The 22558-nt window shown below is 39.5% G+C and overlaps 1 pseudogene; it reads left to right on the top strand.

Annotated features, from left to right (window-relative positions):
- The first annotated feature begins 17556 nt into the window (after window positions 1-17556).
- Window positions 17557-20860, top strand: LOC122218389 (annotated as a pseudogene).
- The last annotated feature ends 1698 nt before the right edge of the window (window positions 20861-22558 follow it).

The following is a 22558-nucleotide window of genomic DNA, read 5'->3' as shown; positions in this document are numbered from 1 at the left end:
GTTGCAGTGACGCAAGACTCTGAGATCCAAATTTATTTATTTCTTTACTCAGCAATTATTTGTTAAATACCGATTAGATCATGGCCACTGTGCTGGTTCTGAGGATAGTGGAAAAGATCAGAGAAGTATGTCCCTGCTGTCATGAAGCTTCAGTCTACAGAAGAAAGCAGATACTAAAAAGTTATATAATTAATACTAACTATATTAGCGTTGTGATAGATGCTATAAGTAGAGCATAAATCAGAACAGGGTCCACTTCAGATCCTCTGTACCCATCCCCCACTTATGTTCTCTCTCTCTCAAAAATAAAAAATAAACATTTCAAAAAGTAAGTGGAGCATAAAAGGGTGACCATTATGTTCAGTTTCATAACCTTCACTGAGCTCAGTGTGACAGTGATCTCAAGTACATTGCTATAAAATTAAGGTAACTGTATTCTTTATCATTCAACCAGTTCCCTGGTGTTAATGATTCTGCTGGGATAATGAGTACCAAAAGGATCATGGTCACTGTCTTTAAAGTCAGCAGACAGAGGATTCAAAGTAGAAAAGTGATGAGAAGGAGAATGATAAATTTGTCTGGCAAGTAAACAGTGCTTTTCCTGTGATGAATCAAGGGGCAAAGAAAAGAGTTATTTAGAGAAGTCTGATGGGGTGTAATTAAAACTAATAGCATGAAGCTAAACAAAGGAAAAATTGAGCTCAGTACCAAGGAAAAATTTCTAACAGCCAAGAATGATTATAAAAGATACTCCTAGAGAAAGGTATTTTAACCAACACAAGCTTAAATATTGAAAATTAAAATGGGGAATACGTGTGATATATACACTGTAAGAAATACGCCTTCACCATGGAAAGATAATTAAACTGAGAGATCTTTTTTTTTTTTTTAAGATTTATTTATTTTTGAGAGAGAGAGAGAGAGAACAAGTGGGGAAGGTGCAGAGAGAGAGGGGGACAGGAGATCTAGAGAAGACTCTTGGGCTGACAGCAGCAAGCCTGAGGCAGGGTGCGAACTCACAAGCTGAGCCAGGAAGTCATGACCTGAGCCAAAGTAGGATGCTCAACGATTGAGCTACCCAGGCATCCCCTGAGAGATCTTTTCTACCTCTAATTCTCAATATTCTTGAAAAGTTCCTTTTTTTGTTTTTTTGTTTGGGTAAAGAGTGCATCTTAGTGATTGTGGTCACTAATCACACTCAAGGCACTGAAAATCCTGAGAACAAACATCGGTACAACTCTGATCATATCTTACTTTTCATTTGTTCACTTTGTTTCTGCCTAAAAAAAGCAGAGTCTATGGCTAAAATTCCCAAGAATTCTTTCTTAAAATATTAACTTACCAAAGACATAAATTAAGTGAAAGTGTCTTCATTGGGCGCCAGAGAAAGACCAATCTGAGATATCCTATCTCTTGCTGTATACTTTAAAAAGCAAGGGGAACTGGTTTTATCTGGGAATAGGAAGGGCGGCAAGGCAGAATTCTAGCTTCTATAAATATTATATAAACCTTTTAATTCGGAAGGAATCAAAATTCATTTGGCCTAAACTAGATACTTGTCTCAGTTACTCTGTTAGTATAAACCTGGCCTCCTTTTGCTGGCAGGAATTGGCAGCAAAACTAAGTGGTGGTCGTGGCTCAGTGTGAGGTGTTCATTCTCTCCACGTTGGGGGGCAGGGAGTAGAGGATGCTGAGGGCAGAAGCACTGACTTAAAATGAAGCATCTGATCCTTAAAGATCCCCTGGTATTTGTTGTTTGAGATGTCAGCTGGATTTCAGTTCAGATAATGACATTTTGCTTGTCGAAAGCCCCCAGCCATTTCACGTGGAATCTTCGTTTCCCATCAGAAATTGCTCTGCGTGTGATGCTGTGCTTAATTAAACAACTGCTGTGGTAGTCCACAGGTAGTGTTTGTTTCAGTGGTCAGCGGAGTGATCTCTCTACAGGCTCATGCTAGCCATATTCAGCCCAGGCTTGAATTCTCTCCAGGGAAGATTCTAATCTAAGAGCCTCGGTAAAGAAAATAAGTCAGTCTTTAAGAAAGAAAGATGAACGCAGAAATGAAAAAAAGACATGTTGGGTTTGGGGTGTTTGTTGTAGCAGGCTGAATTTCTGGATGGCTGCTTAGTACGTATTCCAGTGGACCAATCTGGTCTGGGCTGTGGCTGCTTACTCCTTTTTACAAGAATCTTGGGATCAATTCGTTTTGGTAGAAAATGTGAATGATGGGAAGGTCTCAGGCGATTCATTGACCTTCATTCCAAGGATTTGGGAGAAATTGGATGATTAAATGGTCAGGGAATCCTCAGACACATTTTCTTTATTTTACATTTACTGAAAATATTCTCAGTTGAGAACTTTAATTAGATGAAAATAAGGTTTAGAATCCAGATGTAAGCCACCCAAGGAAAGTACTGACCTAAAGGCTAATAGCTCATCTCAGAACTTTTATTATTCTTTTAAATGGTTTTAATTATGAATTTTTTTCTATGGGTATAATTCTACCTTAGAGAATTTCTAATAAAAATGGGGCACCTAGGTGGCTCAGCTGGTTAAACACCCAACATTGGCTCAGGTCATGATCTCCCAGTTTGTGAGTTTGAGCCCCACATCGGGATCTGGGCTGACTCCTCGGAGCCTGGAGCCTGCTTCAGATTTTGTGTCTCCCTCCCTCTCCACCGCTCCCTCTCTCCTGCTCATGCTCTGTTTCTGTCTCTCAAAAATGAATAAACTTTAAAAAAAAATTAAAAAAATAAAATTTCTAATAATAAAAAATAAAAAAGCTTCTTTTATATTCTTTAATCTAGAATAAGTAGAATGAATTCTTTTGGGGGGATATATTATTATCAATGCAATACAAATATTGTTCAACAATATGTTAAAGTGTCAACTTTTTATAAATTAAAGTTACAGGGAGGATATTGTGAATGTCAAAAAAGCAGAATATTAAATTTTTGTAATTTTACCTATTTAAAAAGGTATCATAAGGGATATTTGGGGAAGAGAGAGAAAATCTGATGAATTTTAGAGCTTCTTTCTGCATGGGTTCACCTAGATACACTATCCTTTAATGATTTTAATAGTAATTCTATACAGCATATTGAAAGAGAAAGCCTTTAATTGTTGGGAATTTGTTTGTGTGGTCCTTTTTTTATTGTAATGAGAAAAGTATTGATAATTACAGTAAATCTTACAATGTCATATTATTGATGAATTCAAAATAATTACAAAATGTTACCATTGTTGAATTGGTAAGTAAATAAATCATTTTTTATACTGGAGAAATAGTGCCTTATTTTGGTTTCCTGCCAAAGGAAGGAGAAAGATCAGAGCTTCTTTGTTTTGGGGTTTTCTGCAATTTTATTTTAATTTTTTAAAGAGAAGGGGAATGCAAGTGTTCACTTATATGCTAAGAAATATACTCCAGTAAAAAGTTTGAGAGAGGGAGAGAGAGAGAGAGAGAAAAGCATGGTTCACCTGTTTTGTTCATTGAAGGAAAAACTCAGAAGATAGCAGCAGCAACATGTTGTCTCATCAGCTTTCCCTCATCCTCGTCTCCATTTCTATGCTTTCCAGACAGCTTCAGAAGAAAAGCTAAGGTCAAAATTTCCAATTTTCTGTTGAAAGTTTTGTGAAAAATTGGAAGTTTAACCATCTGAGAAAGGAATCCTACCAACAACATGTTAGTCACTTGAAAGTCTCTTGTTGACACTTGTCAATTATCCACTGTGTCAGTTATCTGGAACAATGTTTTCATCATGGGGTGATAGCTTGTCTGTAGTAATGTCATTCACAATTCTTTACAACAATTTTTTAAATATTTATTTTTGGAGAGAGAGAGAGATAGAGAGACAGTGCAAGTGGGTGAGGGGCAGACAGAGCAGGAGACAGAGAATCTGAAGCAGGCTCCAGGCTCTGAGCTGTCAGCCCAGAGCCTGATGCAGGGCTCGAACTCATGAACCACGAGATCATGCCCTGAGCCGAGGCTGGACACTTAACTGACTGAGCCACCCAGGCGCCCCAGTTGTTTACATTTCTAGACTCTTATCATCCCAGTTTTGTTGACTTGTTTATACATTTATCTCCTTTCTGTTCTAGAAAACATTTCACATCAGTGCTATGGACACTAGAGATAAAACAAGATAAAATGACAAACACATTATGCCAATGAAGAAAATGGACTCAAAGAAAATGAGAATAGGAACAAAATGCAGATGTCAGGAGGATGTTACTGAGTAAATTTCTTAAGATTTTTTCACTGCTTGCAAGAGGGCTGTAAGTTGGGCTGTAATATAAGGTAATATAAGGATAAGAATAATCATTTGCTTAGAAGAAGCTCAATTACTCTCGATGCTAAGACTGGCAGTGATATCACCTATGAGTCTTCCTAAAGAAGAAATGCAATTTAATGAGCAATATCCTTGCAGCATCCTTATCTGGTATGGGACAGCATATAGATGTGGGCTGCCTCTATTTGCCTAGAGTTGAATCCAGGGTCTGTACATAGCTCTGGCTAGCTATGTGGCCTCAAGAAACTTATTTTAACGTCCACATTTAGCATTTGTAAAGTGTGTCCACCTCATCGGCTGAGATGAGAGATAAATAAGGCAATGTAGATAAAATGCCCAGCACAACACCTGGCACATGAAAAGCGCTCGACAGCTTTTAGATCTTCTTAATCTGTGGTTATGTGGGGAACTCAAAGACACGTCAATGGTAGCTCAAATAACTGTGGTTACAAAGGTAGTTTGATGTAAGAATAATGTGAAGCACTACAGCCTTGAATGCATGTTTTTAAACACACACACACACACACACACACAATTTTGATTTTTATCTGTTCCTTGGCTCCCTTCTATGTGGTAATTTTAGCCTAAGCATCTGGCCTATGTTGAAGCAAGTTTAGCATCTTGTTTTACCAACTCCCAGGTTGGCTGTGAGAATGAGCATTCGCAAAATAGCTGGCTGGCTCTGTCAAGGGCTGAGAAGGGGCTCAAGGAGTTCCCAAAGTCAGCAAAGATGTGGATCAGGAGATAATTCGGACCAGCTAAGTAGACACTAAATGAATCCTTTTATTGTTTTTTCCCCCTTTCTACAAATCATTTCCTCATTTTAAGTAAAGAAGGAAATAGAAGGCTGGGAACTTTGGCTCTTTCAAAGCATTTCTCACAAGTGAGAAAAGGAACTGAGGGTTGCCAGCTTCTGTAGGAAGAGCTGTGTAGCCACTGCCACACAGAGATGAAAGGGCCACATTTTCCTAAGTATTTTTCTGTGATTGGAGTTACAAAGAGTGATGCATTTAAAAGGTCAGCGGTTGATGCTTGTTTTTAGTGTCGTTTTGGCTGGGAAATGGCATGTTCAGAGACTGGAACTCTGACAAGTGAATTCTGAAGCCTTCCAGTGCAAAAAATCAGAGCAAAAATGAGTGAATGGATGAAAAAGGTGATGGATCCATTAAGTTTACTGAACAATCAGTTTGGTATCTCAAAACCTGCTAACCCAATAGATAATCTCTTGAATAGATTTCGTTTTAACTTCCGAAACAGTATATGAGTGACTTTCTTAATTTTCTTTCTTTCCTCAGAGTGTGAAATAACATAAAAACTATTGCATGTATTTTTCTTTCCTTTACATTGTTCATGTCAGGTGTATTACTCGGTATGCAGCATGTTACTTACTTTAGTCATATCCCTAGATCTTCTTTATACAGTTTTAAGAGCTTTTTTCTCTCGGTGGATCCTACTCCTTTTTTCCTTTTTCTCGTCTGAAGAAGAGAACATGGCATAGAGACACTACTGTACAATTAGCTAATAATATGACACAGTTCAAGTAATGTATCTTCAATTGTTTCATAGTACCTCTTCTGGGCAAACTTAGTGATTACACTTTTTAAAACTTTTTTTTTTTTTTTAAATCAGTAGAAACATTTCTGGAAGTAAAAGAATTCCTCATCAACCCAATATGCAAATTAGATGAAAGCTGAATCCTCTTACTGAAATGAGAAGTCTTCCTGGTCTGCCAGCCTCTCCTTTCTCCTGCCTTTTGGTGCATTCCCGAGGGCATCTACAATGAACCTCTAGGGCAATGTTTCTCAAAGCGTGGCTCATGGAACATGGGTGGTCCCTGACAGTGTATGGGTGATTCATAGGAATTTAGGTGATATAGGATGAGAACATGAAATATTTGCTCACATGCATGTCATAAATTTGAAATAAAACAATAATATTGGTTTTTGTAACAGAAATGTCTTTATGTTCTGAATAATCATTATGTTTTCAAAGATGGTATATGTTCCACAAGCTCTGAATTATTCAATTTGTTTAAATAACTTATATTCACATCATTTGTGTATTATTCTTTGCTTATTAATTATCCTATTTTTTTGTTGTTGAGACCATAATGCTGAGTATGTACTGAATCACAAAACAGATCAACAATTAAAATATACTTTTCTGAATTATTAAATTAATGACAAAATAATCATACAATTGCTGTAATTAAAAGTTTTTATAATCATTAAGGATGAAGAAGGCTATAGTTTCATTATGGAATGTGAATCTTTTGCTACTGGGATAAGTGAAATTACAATTATGATGGTTTATAAAAATAGCCAAGGAGCAAAACTGGGAGTCATGTTAATGAATTTTGGAAAATCAGGGGGTTCCGGAAGATGGCGGCGTAGGAGGACGCGGGGCTCACAGTGCGTCCTGCCGATCACTTAGATTCCACCTACACCTGCCTAAAGAACCCAGAAAACCGCCAGAGGATTAGCAGAAGGGAGTCTCCGGAGTCAAGCGCAGACTAGAGGCCCACGGAAGAGGGTAGGAAGGGCGGCGAGGCGGTGCGCGCTCCACGGACTGGCGGGAGGGAGCCGGGGCGGAGGGGCGGCTCGCCGGCCAAGCAGAGCCCCCGAGTCTGGCTGGCAAAAGCGGAGGGGCCGGACAGACTGTGTTCCGACAGCAAGCGCGACTTAGCGTCTGGGAGGTCATAAGTTAACAGCTCTGCTCGGAAAGCGGGAAGGCTGGAGGACAAAGGGAGGGAGAGCTGCTGAGCCCCCGGACGGCAGAGCTCAGCTTGGCGGGGAACAAAGGCGCCAGCGCCATCTCCCCCGCCCATCCCCCAGCCAAAATCCCAAAGGGAACCAGTTCCTGCCAGAGAACTTGCTCGCTCCGCGCAAACACCCAACTCTGTGCTTCTGCGGAGCCAAACCTGCGGCAGCGGATCTGACTCCCTCCCGCTGCCACAGGGCTCCTCCTGAAGTGGATCACCTAAGGAGAAGCGAGCTAAGCCTGCCCCTCCAGCCCCCGTGCACCTTGCCTACCCACCCCAGCTAATACGCCAGATCCCCAGCAACACAAGCCTGGCAGTGTGCAAGTAGCCCAGACGGGACACGCCACCCCACAGTGAATCCCGCCCCTAGGAGAGGGGAAGAGAAGGCACACACCAGTCTGACTGTGGCCCCAGCGGTGGGCTGGGGGCAGACATCGGGTCGGACTGCGGCCCCGCCCACTAACTCCAGTTATACACCACAGCACAGGGGAAGTGCACTGCAGGTCCTCACCACGCCAGGGACTCTCCAAAATGACCAAACGGAAGAATTCCCCTCAGAAGAATCTCCAGGAAATAACAACAGCTAATGAACTGATCAAAAAGGATTTAAATAATATAACAGAAAGTGAATTTAGAATAATAGTCATAAAATTAATCGCTGGGCTTGAAAACAGTATACAGGACAGCAGAGAATCTCTTGCCACAAAGATCGAGGGACTAAGGAACAGTCACGAGGAGTTGAAAAATGCTTTAAACGAATTGCAAAACAAAATGGAATCCACGATGGCTCGGCTTGAAGAGGCAGAGGAGAGAATAGGTGAACTAGAAGATAAAGTTATGGAGAAAGAGGAAGCTGAAAGAAAGAGAGATAAAAAAATCCAGGAGTATGAGGGGAAAATTAGAGAACTAAGTGATACACTAAAAAAAAATAATATACGCATAATTGGTATCCCAGAGGAGGAAGAGAGAGGGAAGGGTGCTGAAGGGGTACTTGAACAAATTATAGCTGAGAACTTCCCTGAACTGGGGAAGGAAAAAGGCATTGAAATCCAAGAGGCACAGAGAACTCCCTTCAGACGTAACTTGAATCGATCTTCTGCACGACATATCATAGTGAAACTGGCAAAATACAAGGATAAAGAGAAAATTCTGAAAGCAGCAAGGGATAAACGTGCCTTCACATATAAAGGGAGACCTATAAGACTCGTGACTGATCTCTCCTTTGAAACTTGGCAGGCCAGAAAGGCTTGGCACGATATCTACAGTGTGCTAAACAGAAAAAATATGCAGCCGAGAATCCTTTATCCAGCAAGTCTGTCATTTAGAATAGAAGGAGAGATAAAGGTCTTCCCAAACAAACAAAAACTGAAGGAATTTGTCACCACAAAACCAGCCCTACAAGAGATCCTAAGGGGGATCCTGTGAGACAAAGTACCAGAGACATCACTACAAGCATAAAACATACAGACATCACAATGACTCTAAATCCATATCTTTCTATAATAACACTGAATGTAAATGGATTAAATGCGCCAACTAAAAGACATAGGGTATCAGAATGGATAAAAAAACAAGACCCATCTATTTGCTGTCTACAAGAGACTCATTTTAGATCTGAGGACACCTTTAGATTGAGAGTGAGGGGATGGAGAACTATTTATCATGCTCCTGGAAGCCAAAAGAAAGCTGGAGTAGCCATACTTATATCAGACAAACTAGACTTTAAATTAAAGGCTGTAACAAGAGATGAAGAAGGACATTATATAATAATCACAGGGTCTATCCACCAGGAAGAGCTAACTATTATAAATGTCTATGCGCCAAATACCCGAGCCCCAGATATATAAAACAATTACTCATAAACATAAGCAACCTTATTGATAAGAATGTGGTCATTGCAGGGGACTTTAACACCCCACTTACAGAAATGGATAGATCATCTAGACACACAGTCAATAAAGAAACAAGGGCCCTGAATGATACATTGGATCAGATGGACTTGACAGATATATTTAGAACTCTGCATCCCAAAGCAACAGAATATACTTTCTTCTCGAGTGCACATGGAACATTCTCCAAGATAGATCATATACTGGGTCACAAAACAGCCCTTCATAAGTTTACAAGAATTGAAATTATACCATGCATACTTTCAGACCACAATGCTATGAAGCTTGAAATCAACCACAGGAAAAAGTCTGGAAAACCTCCAAAAGCATGGAGGTTAAAGAACACCCTACTAACGAATGAGTGGGTCAACCAGGCAATTAGAGAAGAAATTAAAACATATATGGAAACAAACGAAAATGAAAATACAACAATCCAAACGCTTTGGGATGCAGCGAAGGCAGTCCTGAGAGGAAAATACATTGCAATCCAGGCCTATCTCAAGAAACAAGAAAAATCCCAAATACAAAATCTAACAGCACACCTAAAGGAAATAGAAGCAGAACAGCAAAGGCAGCCTAAACCCAGCAGAAGAAGAGAAATCATAAAGATCAGAGAAGAAATAAACAATATAGAATCTAAAAAAACTGTAGAGCAGATCAACGAAACCAAGAGTTGGTTTTTTGAAAAAATAAACAAAATTGACAAACCTCTAGCCAGGCTTCTCAAAAAGAAAAGGGAGATGACCCAAATAGATAAAATCATGAATGAAAATGGAATGATTACAACCAATCCCTCAGAGATACAAACAATTATCAGGGAATACTATGAAAAATTATATGCCAGCAAATTGGACAACCTGGAAGAAATGGACAAATTTCTAAACACCCACACTCTTCCAAAACTCAATCAGGAGGAAATAGAAAGCTTGAACAGACCCATAACCAGCGAAGAAATTGAATCGGTTATCAAAAATCTCCCAACAAATAAGAGTCCAGGACCAGATGGCTTCCCAGGGGAGTTCTACCAGACATTTAAAGCAGAGATAATACCTATCCTTCTCAAGCTATTCCAAGAAATAGAAAGGGAAGGAAAACTTCCAGACTCATTCTATGAAGCCAGTATTACTTTGATTCCTAAACCAGACAGAGACCCAGTAAAAAAAGAGAACTACAGGCCAATATCCCTGATGAATATGGATGCAAAAATTCTTAATAAGATACTAGCAAATCGAATTCAACAGCATATAAAAAGAATTATTCACCATGATCAAGTGGGATTCATTCCTGGGATGCAGGGCTGGTTCAACATTCGCAAATCGATCAACGTGATACATCACATTAACAAAAAAAAAAGAGAAGAACCATATGATCCTGTCAATCGATGCAGAAAAGGCCTTTGACAAAATCCAGCACCCTTTCTTAATAAAAACCCTTGAGAAAGTCGGGATAGAAGGAACATACTTAAAGATCATAAAGGCCATTTATGAAAAGCCCACAGCTAACATCATCCTCAACGGGGAAAAACTGAGAGCTTTTTCCCTGAGATCAGGAACACGACAGGGATGCCCACTGTCACCGCTGCTGTTTAATATAGTGCTGGAAGTTCTAGCATCAGCAATCAGACAACAAAAGGAAATCAAAGGCATCAAAATTGGCAAAGATGAAGTCAAGCTTTCGCTTTTTGCAGATGACATGGTATTATACATGGAAAATCCGATAGACTCCACCAAAAGTCTGCTAGAACTGATACATGAATTCAGCAAAGTTGCAGGATACAAAATCAATGTGCAGAAATCAGTTGCATTCTTATACACTAACAATGAAGCAACAGAAAGACAAATGAAGAAACTGATCCCATTCACAATTGCACCAAGAAGCATAAAATACCTAGGAATAAATCTAACCAAAGATGTAAAAGATCTGTATGCTGAAAACTATAGAAAGCTTATGCAGGTAATTGAAGAAGATATAAAGAGATGGAAAGACATTCCCTGCTCATGGATTGGAAGAATAAATATTGTCAAAATGTCAATACTACCCAAAGCTATCTACACATTCAATGCAATCCCAATCAAAATTGCACCAGCATTCTTCTCGAAACTAGAACAAGCAATCCTAAAATTCATATGGAACCACAAAAGGCCCCGAATAGCCAAAGTAATTTTGAAGAAGAAGACCAAAGCAGGAGGCATCACAATCCCAGACTTTAGCCTCTACTACAAAGCTGTCATCATCAAGACAGCATGGTATTGGCATAAAAACAGACACATAGACCAATGGAATAGAATAGAAACCCCAGAACTAGACCCACAAACGTATGGCCAACTCATCTTTGACAAAGCAGGAAAGAACATCCAATGGAAAAAAGACAGTCTCTTTAACAAATGGTGCTGGGAGAACTGGGCAGCAACATGCAGAAGGTTGAAACTAGACCACTTTCTCACACCATTCACAAAAATAAACTCAAAATGGATAAAGGACCTGAATGTGAGACAGGAAACCATCAAAACCCTAGAGGAGAAAGCAGGAAAAGACCTCTCTGACCTTAGCCGTAGCAATCTCTTACTCGGCACATCCCCAAAGGCAAGGGAATTAAAAGCAAAAGTGAATTACTGGGACCTTATGAAGATAAAAAGCTTCTGCACAGCAAAGGAAACAACCAACAAAACTAAAAGGCAACCAACGGAATGGGAAAAGATATTTGCAAATGACACATCGGACAAAGGGCTAGTATCCAAAATCTATAAAGAGCTCATCAAACTCCACACCCGAAAAACAAATAACCCAGTGAAGAAATGGGCAGAAAACATGAATAGACACTTCTCTAAAGAAGACATCCGGATGGCCAACAGGCACATGAAAAGATGTTCAACGTCGCTCCTTATCAGGGAAATACAAATCAAAACCACACTCAGATACCACCTCACGCCAGTCAGAGTGGCCAAAATGAAGAAATCAGGAGACTATAGATGCTGGAGAGGATGTGGAGAAACAGGAACCCTCTTGCACTGTTGGTGGGAATGCAAATTGGTGCAGCCGCTCTGGAAAGCAGTTCCTCAGAAAATTAAAAATAGACCTACCCTATGACCCAGCAATAGCACTGCTAGGAATTTATCCAAGGGATACAGGAGTACTGATGCATAGGGGCACCTGTACCCCAATGTTTATAGCGGCACTCTCAACAATAGCCAAATTATGGAAAGAGCCTAAATGTCCATCAACTGATGAATGGATAAAGAAATTGTGGTTTATATACACAATGGAATACTACGTGGCAATGAGAAAAAATGAAATATGGCCTTTTGTAGCAACATGGATGGAACTGGAGAGTGTGATGCTAAGTGAAATAAGCCATACAGAGAAAGACAGATACCATATGGTTCCACTCTTATGTGGATCCTGAGAAACATAACAGAAACCCATGGGGGAGGGGAAGGAAAAAAAAAAAAAAAAAAAAAAAGGTTAGAGTGGGAGAGAGCCAAAGCATTAGAGACTGTTAAAAACTGAGAACAAACTGAGGGTTGATGGGGGGTGGGAGGGAGGGCAGGGTGGGTGATGGGTATTGAGGAGGGCACCTTTTGGGATGAGCACTGGGTGTTGTATGGAAACCAATTTGACAGTAAATTTCATATATTAAAAAATAAAAAAAAATGAATTTTGGAAAATCAGACTTTATCAGATCAATGCACCATTTGACCTTGGTCTCTAGTGTGTTGTCTGTTACAGAACTTTTTTTTTTTTAATTTTTAATTTATTTATTTTTGGTGGGAGAGAGAAAGAGAGAGGAGAGAGAGAGAGCGTGCGCTCATGAATAAGGGAGAGACAGAGAGAGAGAGAGAGAGAGAGAGAGACAGGTTCCTCACTGTCGATAGTGAGCCCGATGTGGGGCTCGAACGCATGAACCAAGGAATCATGACCTGAGTGGAGATTTAGAATCAGACACTTAACCATCTGAGCCACCCAGGTGCCCTTGTTATAGAGCTTTTTCAAATAGTAGAAGGAACCCAGAGTTTTATATAATTCTCAAAGTTATTCAGTGAAATCTCTGACAAGTCAATTATTTCCATAAAAAGGAAAAAAAAAATAAATGCGTCATCAGCAAAATGAAGAATAAGCTAAAAGTAGATTCAAAATTTTAGTTCATGTGTTAAAAACATTTATAAGATATTTTTTAGCTGAAAAGTTTCTGAAATCATTCTCAGAGTTGGAGATAAATCATAATAAACATTTCCCGGTACTATTTTATCACAAAATGTCAGTGGCATACTTTGAAAGAGAAATTAATATAGTATGTCCATAAGAGCAGGCATTTGCTTTAAATTGGATACCATAATTAATATTCAGATTATGAATCAGTTTTGACAACACGCATGCTCTGGAGATACTTGGTCCCATACCACCACAGTAAAGTCAATATCACAGTAAAGTGAGTCAAATAAGTTTTTTGGTTCCCAGTGCATATAAAATTTATTTTCATACTATACTGTAGTCTATTAAGTGTGCAATAGAATTATGTCTAACAAAAATGTACATGCCTTAATTATAAATACTTTATTGCTAAAAAAATGCTAACATCATCTGAGCTTTCATAGAGTTGTAATCTTTTTGCTGGTAAAGAGGTCGATGCTGATGGCTGCTGACATATCAGCGTGGTGGTTGCTGAAGGTTGGGGTGACTGTGGCAATTTCTTCAAATGAGACGATAATATATATTTTGCATTGATTGAGTCTCCCTTTCTCTGTAGCATGTGATGCTGTTTGATAGCATTTTACCCACAGTAGAACTTCTTTCCAAATCGGTACTAATCCTTTCAAACCCTGCTGCTGCTTTATCAACTATATAATATTCTGTCTGCCTTGATGTCATTTCAAAAATCATCACAGCATTTTATCAGGAGTAGATTTCATCTCAAGAAACTACTTTCTTTGCTCAGCCATGAGAGGCAACTCCTCATCCATTCAAGTTTGATCACGAGGTTCCAGCAATCCAGTCCTATCTTCAGGCTCCACTTCTTTCTAGTCTAGTTCTCTTACTATTTCCACCACATCTGCAGTTACTTCCTCCACTGAAATCTCAAAGTCATCCATGAGGATTGGAATCAACTTCTTCCAAAGTCCTGATAATGTTGATATTTTGATCTCTTTCATGAATCACAAATATTCTAAATGACATCTGGGATGGGTGAATCGTTTCCAGATGGTTTTCAATGGACTTTGCCCAGATCCATTAGAGGAATTACTATCTATGGCAGCCATATAGCCTTAAAAAATGTATTTCTTAGAAAGATTTGAATTTAAGAGTCTCTTATGGTTTGCCTCTCTCTCTCTGTTTATAACTATTTTTCCCCTTCCCTTCCCCCATAGTCTTCTATTAAGTTTCTCAAGATCCACATGAGTGAAAACATATGATATCTGTCCTTCTCTGACTGACTTATATCACTCAGCATAATACCTTCCAGTTCCATCCACGTTGCTGCAAATGGCATGATTTCATTCTTTCTTATTGCCAAGTAGTATTCCATTGTATACATAAGCCACATCTTCTTTATCCATTCATCAGTTGATGGACATTTAGGCTCTTTCCATAGTTTAGCTATTATTGAAAGTGCTGCTGTAACAAACTGAGGGTGGATGGGGGGGTGGGAGAGAGGGGAAAATGGGTGAAGGACATTGAGGAGGGTACTTGTTGGGATGAGCACTGGGTGTCGTATGCAAGCGATGAACCACGGGAATCTACCCCAAAAAACAAGAGCACACTTTACACAGTGTATGTTAGCCAATTTGATAATAAATTATACTAAAAATTTAGAATAAAAAATTTAAAAAAAGGCTTGAAAGTCAAAATGACTCCCTTATTCATGGACTGAAGAATGGATGTTGTGTTAGCAGGCATGAAAACAACATTAATCTCACTATCCATCGTCATCGGATGGGTACCCAGATGTATTGTCAATGAGCTTTTATATTTTGAAAAGAATCTTTTTTTCTAAGCAGTTGGTCTCAGCGGTGGGCTTAAAATATTCAGTAATTATGTTGTAAACAGATGTACTATCATCCCAGTTTTGCTGTCCCATTTACAGAGCACAGGTGGAATAGATTCATCATAATTCTTAAAGGCCCTAGGATTTTCAGAATGGCAAATGAGCATTTCTTCAACTAAAAGTGACCAGCTGCATTAGCTTCTAAGAAAAGAGTCAGCCTGTCCTTTGAAGCCACACATTGACTTCTTTCTAGTGCAAGATGGCAACTTCTTCTTATAGAAGATTGTTTCTGTGAATTGAAATTCTGTTGGTGAGTGTAGCCACCCTTGTTAATTACCTGAGCCAGATCTCTAGATAACTTGCTGCAGCTTCTATATCAGCACTTGCTGCTTCACCCTGAACTTTGATGTTGTGGAGATAACTTCTTTCCTGAAACTTCAGGAACCAACCTCTGCTGGCTTTCACATTTTCTTCTACAGTTTCCTCGCCTCTCTTTGCCTTCCTAGAATTGAAGTGAATTAGGACCTTACTCTGGATCAGGCTGTGGTTTAAGGAAATGTTGTGATTGCTTTGCTTTGATCTTCTCTCCAGACCACTGAAACTTTCTCCATATCAGCAATAAGAATGTTTCACATTTTTATCATTTATCATTTTATCATTCATATTTTATCATTTGTGTGTTCACTGGAGCAGAAGTTTTAATTTTCTTCAAGAACTTTTCCTTTGCATTCACAACTTGGCTAATTGGTACAAGAGGCCAAGCTTTCAGTCTATCTTGGCTTTTGACATGCCTTCCTCTCTAAGCTGAATCATTTTTAGCTTCTGGTTTAACGTGAGGGATTTATGAGTCTTCCTTTTACTTGAACACTTAGAAGCCATGGTGGGGTTATTAATTGGCCTAATATCAACATTGTTGGGTCTTACGGAATAGGGAGGCCTGAGGAGAATGAGAGAGGTGGGGAATGGCTGGTCAATGGATCAGTCAGAACACACACATATATTAAATTTGCCATCTTATGTGGGCATGGTTTGTGGAACCCTAAAACAATTAAAATATTAACATCAAAGATCATTGATCACAGATCACTTTAAGAAAAATAATAATAATGAAAAACTTTGAAATATTGTGGAAATTACCAAAATGTGACACAGAGACACGAAGTGAGCATACATTGTTAGAAAAAATGGCACTAACAGACTTACTTGATGCAGGGTTAACACAAATCTTAGATTTGTTAAAAAAAAAAAAAAGCAGAATCTGTGAAGTACAATAAAGTGAAGCACAATAAAATGAGGTAGGCCTCTATGTATGTAGCATGTATATGAAGGAGAAAAGTTTGATAATTTTTTAATCATTAAAACCTCTTTGTGATGTTTAATTTTATGGGTCAATTTGATTGGGGCATGAGATGCCCAGATACATGGTCACACGTTATTGTATGTTTATGAGAGTGTTTTTGACTATTAGCATTTAAGCTGACAGACTAAATAAAGTAGATTTCACTAAATAAAGTGAACCACCACCCATCAGTCGAAGACCTGAATAGAATAAAAAGGCTGACCCTTCCCTGAGCAAGAGAGAATTCTTTCTGCCTGACTGCCTTTGAACTGGGATATCAGCTTTTTCCAGGCTTTGGACTCAAATTGAAACATCAACTCTTCCTGAATATGAAGCCTGCCAGCCTTCAGACCGGAACTGTATCACTGGCTTTTCTCGGTCTCCTGCTCGCCGACTTACCCTACAGGTCTTAGGACTTATGCCAGATTCCACAATTGTGTGAGCCAATTCCTTATAATAAATCTCTTTCTGTCCCTTTCTAAGATATATATATTATATATATATATAATCTAATATTTCATATATGTATTATATATTATTAGTTCTATTTCTATGAAGAACCCCGACTCATACACTTTTTGGTACCAAGAATGATTCTAGAGAAACAGAACTTTAAGAATGAGTTTTCTGAATTGGTGCTGGGGTTTCTGAGATTGGCTCTCTAATGTGGTTAGATTTAAAAATGCTAATGACTCTATTTCTAGTAGTAAAGAGATCACAAATAGTCTATGGCATGATCTGTCAATAGATATATGCAAAATATTACCATCAGATACTGTAATCTGACACTTAGAAGAAGCAAGTATCTGGGTGACTATGTATAACTATTGTTGGATATTTTAATCAAACAAATGAATATAATAAGGTTGGCTAATGTCTCGGTCAAAATAGTGAAAGAAACGGATGAGCTCAGAGACACAAATTCCCAGCTTAGTTGCATAAGCGACCTTAAAGTTTCTGTGTATTCCTTGAAGGATATCCTTATTTTGTATAGCCGCAGGGTGAGACTGATGAATCCAACCCAGAATCTCACCCAGCAACTGGCTGAATTATAATCCAAGTTAAACTCCCAGGTTTGCAGTGTGTTTATTTGTAAAGTAAGAGCACTGATGGAAAAAGTGGGATTCCCAAAAGTTGGAGTGGGAACATGTGGGAAGATTGATGAAATTGGGGACACTGGACCCCTAAAATCTGATGAGCCTTCTTTGCTAATGGAAGAGGCCTCTCCACCCTGACTGAGGGGATTAGCTCTGCATCACCTGAAGAAACTATAGAGGCTTTCTCTGAAGTTGTTGCCATGCAAGGCATTGCTGATTCTCCTCAGGACCACCTCCACCAGCCATCTTTGCTTCTAGACCCACAATTAGACTCAAATCCCAGCAAGACCCCTAAAGATGAGGCACAAAGTGTGACTCACACAGAGGTGGGTGATACTTTAAAAGAGTTACTTGAGCTTTCTAATCTTTACAGACAAATATGCAGAACGTTTGTAGGAATGGATATTAAGGGTCTGGGATAATGGTCGAAGAACTGTTAAATTGGATCAGGCTGAATTTGTTGACACTTATCAGACATCTGATAAACAGACGTTCTGCATTTAATATTGTAGCTCAGGGAGTTAAAAGGGGTCAAACAGTTTGGTGTTGAAACATGGACCAAAAGGTGGACCACCGTGAGTCAGTTAGAAATGCCTGACCTATCTTTCTTTAATATGAGGAGGAAATTCAAATTCTAATGAATTAAGACCCACTCACCCACTCTGGGAGGGTCCAGAAGTCATACCTTTCACCACTTCTCTGAGTAATAAATTTGTGAGGGGAGTCCAAGCATCCTTGAAGAGCTCTGTGACCATTCTTCTCTGTAAGACAGATCTCTCATGGTGGGAAAGGAAGACACCGAATTGAGAAACCTAAATGCACGGCAGTGGATCCTTGTGTCTTAGGGTCAAGTGGCATCACTTAATCACCAAAAGCAAGATGGTTGTGGTTAGTGTAGTGGAGAGAAGAATGAAAACAGCAATCGGAATAGTCTGATTCACACAGATCTAAGGTGTTGGCTAGTTGGTCATGGTGTTCCTAGAAATGAAATGGCTGGAAACTTACTAAATTCTTACCTGATATTTATGAGCAGAAAAATTCTGGTTTAAGTGAACAAAGGTCTAATCTGACTCATAAAAGTAGAGTATGGTCCCTCAACAAATTCCCAGACTTGAACCAGACCCAAAGCCCCTTGAATGAAGAGAAGACCAAGTTCCCTTGAGGAAGGACCCTGGAACACTGCCAAGAATTTATGCTGTTAATTTTTCTTCAGCCTTCTCCAAAGGGACCTACAGCCTTTTTCCAGGGTAACTGTATACTGAGGAAAAGGAAATAACCAGTCATTTCAGGAACCACTAGATACTGATTCTGATTTGATTCCAAGAGACAAAACATCACTGTGGTCTACTAGTAGGGGCTTATGGAGGTCAGGTGATGAATGGAATTTTAGCTCCTGTCCTCACAGTGGGTCTTGTAGGTCCCCATACTCATCCTGTGATTATTTCTCTTTTTCCATAATGCATCATTATGAATAGACATACTTAGCTGACACAATCCCCACATTGGTTTTCTGACCTGTGGAGTAAAGGCTATCCTCGTGGGACAGACCAAGTGGAATCCATTAGAACTGTCTCTATCAAAGAAAATAGTAAATCAAAAGCAACACTGCCCCCCTGGAGGGATTGCAGAGATTAGTGCTATAATCAAGGACTTCAAAGATGCAGGACTGGAGATTCCTACCACATCTATATTCGACTTGCCTATTTGGCCTGTTCAGAAGACAGATGAATCTTGAAGGATTCCAGTGGATTTTCATAAGCTTAACCAGGTGGTGACTCCAACTGCAGCTGCCATACAAGACGTCATTTCATTGCTTGAGCAAATTAACACATCTCCTGGTACTGGATATGAAGCTATGAATATGGCTTTTTCTCCATACCTGTCCATGAGACCCACCAGCAGCAATTTGCTTTCAGTTGCCAATGCCAACAGTACCTCTCCACCGTCCTATCATAGGGGTGTATCATTCTCTAGCCCTACATTGTAATTTAGTTCACAAGGATCTTGATAGCTTTTCTCTTACACAAGATATTATATTGGTCTATTACACTGATAGCATCATGCTGCTTGGACTAGTGCGCAAGAAGTAACAACTTCTCTGGTCTTATTGGTAAGATAGTTGCATTTCAGAGTGTGGACAAGAAATCCCACAAAAATGCCGGAACCTTCTACCTCAGTGACATTTCTAGGGGTCCAGTGGTGTGAGACATGTTGAGATATCCTTTTTTTTTTTTTTTTTTTTTTTTTTTTAGAGAGAGAGAGAGAGAGCACACACATGTGTGTGAGTGGGGTGGGGGGGGGTAGAGAGTGAGGAAGAGAATGTATCTCAAGCAGTCTCCATGTCCTGGAGCCCAACATGGTACTCGATCTCACAACTGTGAGATCATGACCTCAGCTAAATTCAAGTCAGACACTTAACCAATTGAGCAACCCAGGCCACCCGAACTATATCCCTTTTAAGATCAAGAATAAATTGTTGCTTCTGGTCCCTTCTACAGCAAGAAAAGATTCGGTGCCTAGTGACCTTTTTGGGTTTCAGAAGGAACATAGTGCTCATTTGGGTCTGTTACTCTGGCTCATTTATTTGGTGATCCAAAAAGCTGCTAGTTTTGAGTGAAGCCCAGAATAAGAGAAGGTTCTGCAACAGATCCAGGCTACTCTACAAGCTGCTTTGCCACCTGATAGAGATGCTGTTTGGAGCCCTATAGATGAATTGCATCATGGGCCCTTAGGATTTGGGAGCAAAGTCCTGTCATCTTTCACAGCTAATTACTTTTTTTTTTTTTTTTTTTTAGAAACAACTCTTAGACTGTTCTTAGGACTTAGTAGAGATTGAATGCTTTACTGTCGACCCCCAAGTTATCATGTGATCTGCCCATCATGAACTGTGTGTTATGATCCACCAAGCCATAAAGTTGGTGCACAGAAGCACTTCATCATCTACTAGGAGTGATACATACATGGTTAAGATTGATCAGGCCCTGAAGGCACAACTAAGTTACATGAAGAAGCGGCCCAAATGTTCATGGTTCCTAATCCAACTACACTACCTTCTCTCTTCTAAGCCTTCACCTATGGCCTCATAGGGATTTCCCTGTGATTGGCTGAACAGGAAGAGGGGACTCAGGCCTAGTTTATAGATAGTTCAGCATGATATGTAGTCACCACATGAAAGTGGACAGTTACAGCACTACTGTCCCTTCCCTCTCTGGGACATCCCTGAAGGACAGCAGTGAAGGGAAATCCTCCCAGTGGGCAGAACTCCAAGTAGTGAACCTGGCTGCCCACTTTACTTGAAAGGAGAAATGGTTAGACGTATGGTTATATACCAATGCTTTAACTGTTGCTGATGGTTCAGTTGGGTGGTCAGAGACTTGGAAGGAACATGATTAGAAAATTAGTGACAGGGAAACCTGGTGAAGAAATATGTGGATAGACTTCTCAAAATGGATTTACAGAATACCTTATCTACTGCCATGGTGTTCCACACTGCAGTGCCTCTGATCAAAGAATGCACTTCACAGAAAATGAAATGGTGGCCGATGCTCACAAAATTCACTGGTCTTACCACATTTCCCACCATCCTCAAAGCAGCTGACTTGACAGAAGGTTGGCATGGCCACTGAGGACTCAGTTGCAGTGCCAGCTTGATGGCAATACCTCATAGGGCTGGGACAAAATTTTCCACAAGATTGCATGCTCTCTGAATCATTATCCAATATATGGTGCTGTTTCTCGATAACCAGGATTCATGGGTCCAGGAATCAACGGGTGGAAATGGGAGTGACATCATTTATCATTACTCCTGGTGATTCACAGCAAAAGTTTTGCTTCCTGTTCACACGACCTCATTATGCTCTGCTGGCCTAGAGGTCTGAGTTCCAGAGGGAGGAATGCTTCCACCAAGAAACACAATGGTTTCATTGAACTGAAAGTTAAGACTGAAGCCTGGATATTTTGGGGTCTTCAAGCCTCTGAATCAATAGTCACTGTGCTGACTAGAGTGACTGATCCTGACCACCTTGAAGAAATTGGTGTACTACTCCACAATAGGGGTAAGGGAGAGTATGAACCCATTTCTTGATGTTACCATGCCCTGTAGTTAAGGGCAATGAAAAACCACAGCACATTCCAGGCAGGACTACCAATGATCCAGACCCTTCAGGAATGAAAGTCCAAGTAAAGAACCAGGTAAAGAACCATGGTACCCTACCAGGTAAAGAACCATGACCAGCTTAGAGGCTTGATTAAGACAGAATAAATAATTATATAATAATATATGGTATATATGGTATACGGTATAATAATATATGGTATATATAATATATGGTCATAATAATTATGACCATATGACCAGTTACAGAAATGAAGACTATAATTGTCATGAATATTTTCTCCTTATGTTGTGAATATATTTGTATATATACATATTACAAGGAATATATTTATGTATATATACACACAAAAAATAATTTATAACAAAATATTCACAATATACATAATGAACGCCTTTGTTTTCTCTTACCCCCTTATCATGTAACATAAGATGCATTGACATGATATATATTTAAGTGTTGTTAATTTATATCATGGTATTAAGTTATAAGAAGAGTAAACATCACTCATAGACTTTACTTCTTCTTTTGCGGAAGGGGTTCATGCATACTTGGTTGTATGCAGGATAGTTGTATCATGTTAGATAGCATTATGACCTGTTATTATATATATTTGGAGGTTAAGCATAGTCTCCAAATAATTTTGGAGATGTGTATGAGGCCAAGTTGATAAAGGGTGCACTTGTGGTTAATTTTGTGTGTCAACTTGACTGTGCCTGGAATGCCTAGCTATTTGGTCAAATTTTGTTCTGGGTGTTTCTGTGGGACTGTTTTGGATAAGATTAACAAGTAAATTAGCTGTCTGAGTAAAGCAGAGTGCCTTTCCTAATGTAATTGGGCTTTATCCAATCATTTGAAAGCCTGAATAGAACAAAAAGGCTGAAACTCCCTAGAGGAAGAGAGGATTCTCTCTGCCTGAGTGCCTTTGAACTGGAACTTTGGCTTTCTTCCTGCCTTCAGTCTTGAACTGAAATATCAGGCTCTTCCTGGGTCTCTAGCCTGCAAACTCACCCTGTAGATCTTGGAGCCTCAGACACCATAATCATGTATATATACATCCTATTGGCCCTGCTTCTCTGGAGAAGCC

This window comes from Panthera leo, chromosome B1 (assembly GCF_018350215.1).
Source record: "Panthera leo isolate Ple1 chromosome B1, P.leo_Ple1_pat1.1, whole genome shotgun sequence".
In the NCBI taxonomy this organism is placed as follows: domain Eukaryota; kingdom Metazoa; phylum Chordata; class Mammalia; order Carnivora; family Felidae; genus Panthera; species Panthera leo.
This window is presented reverse-complemented; position numbering and strand designations above follow the sequence as displayed.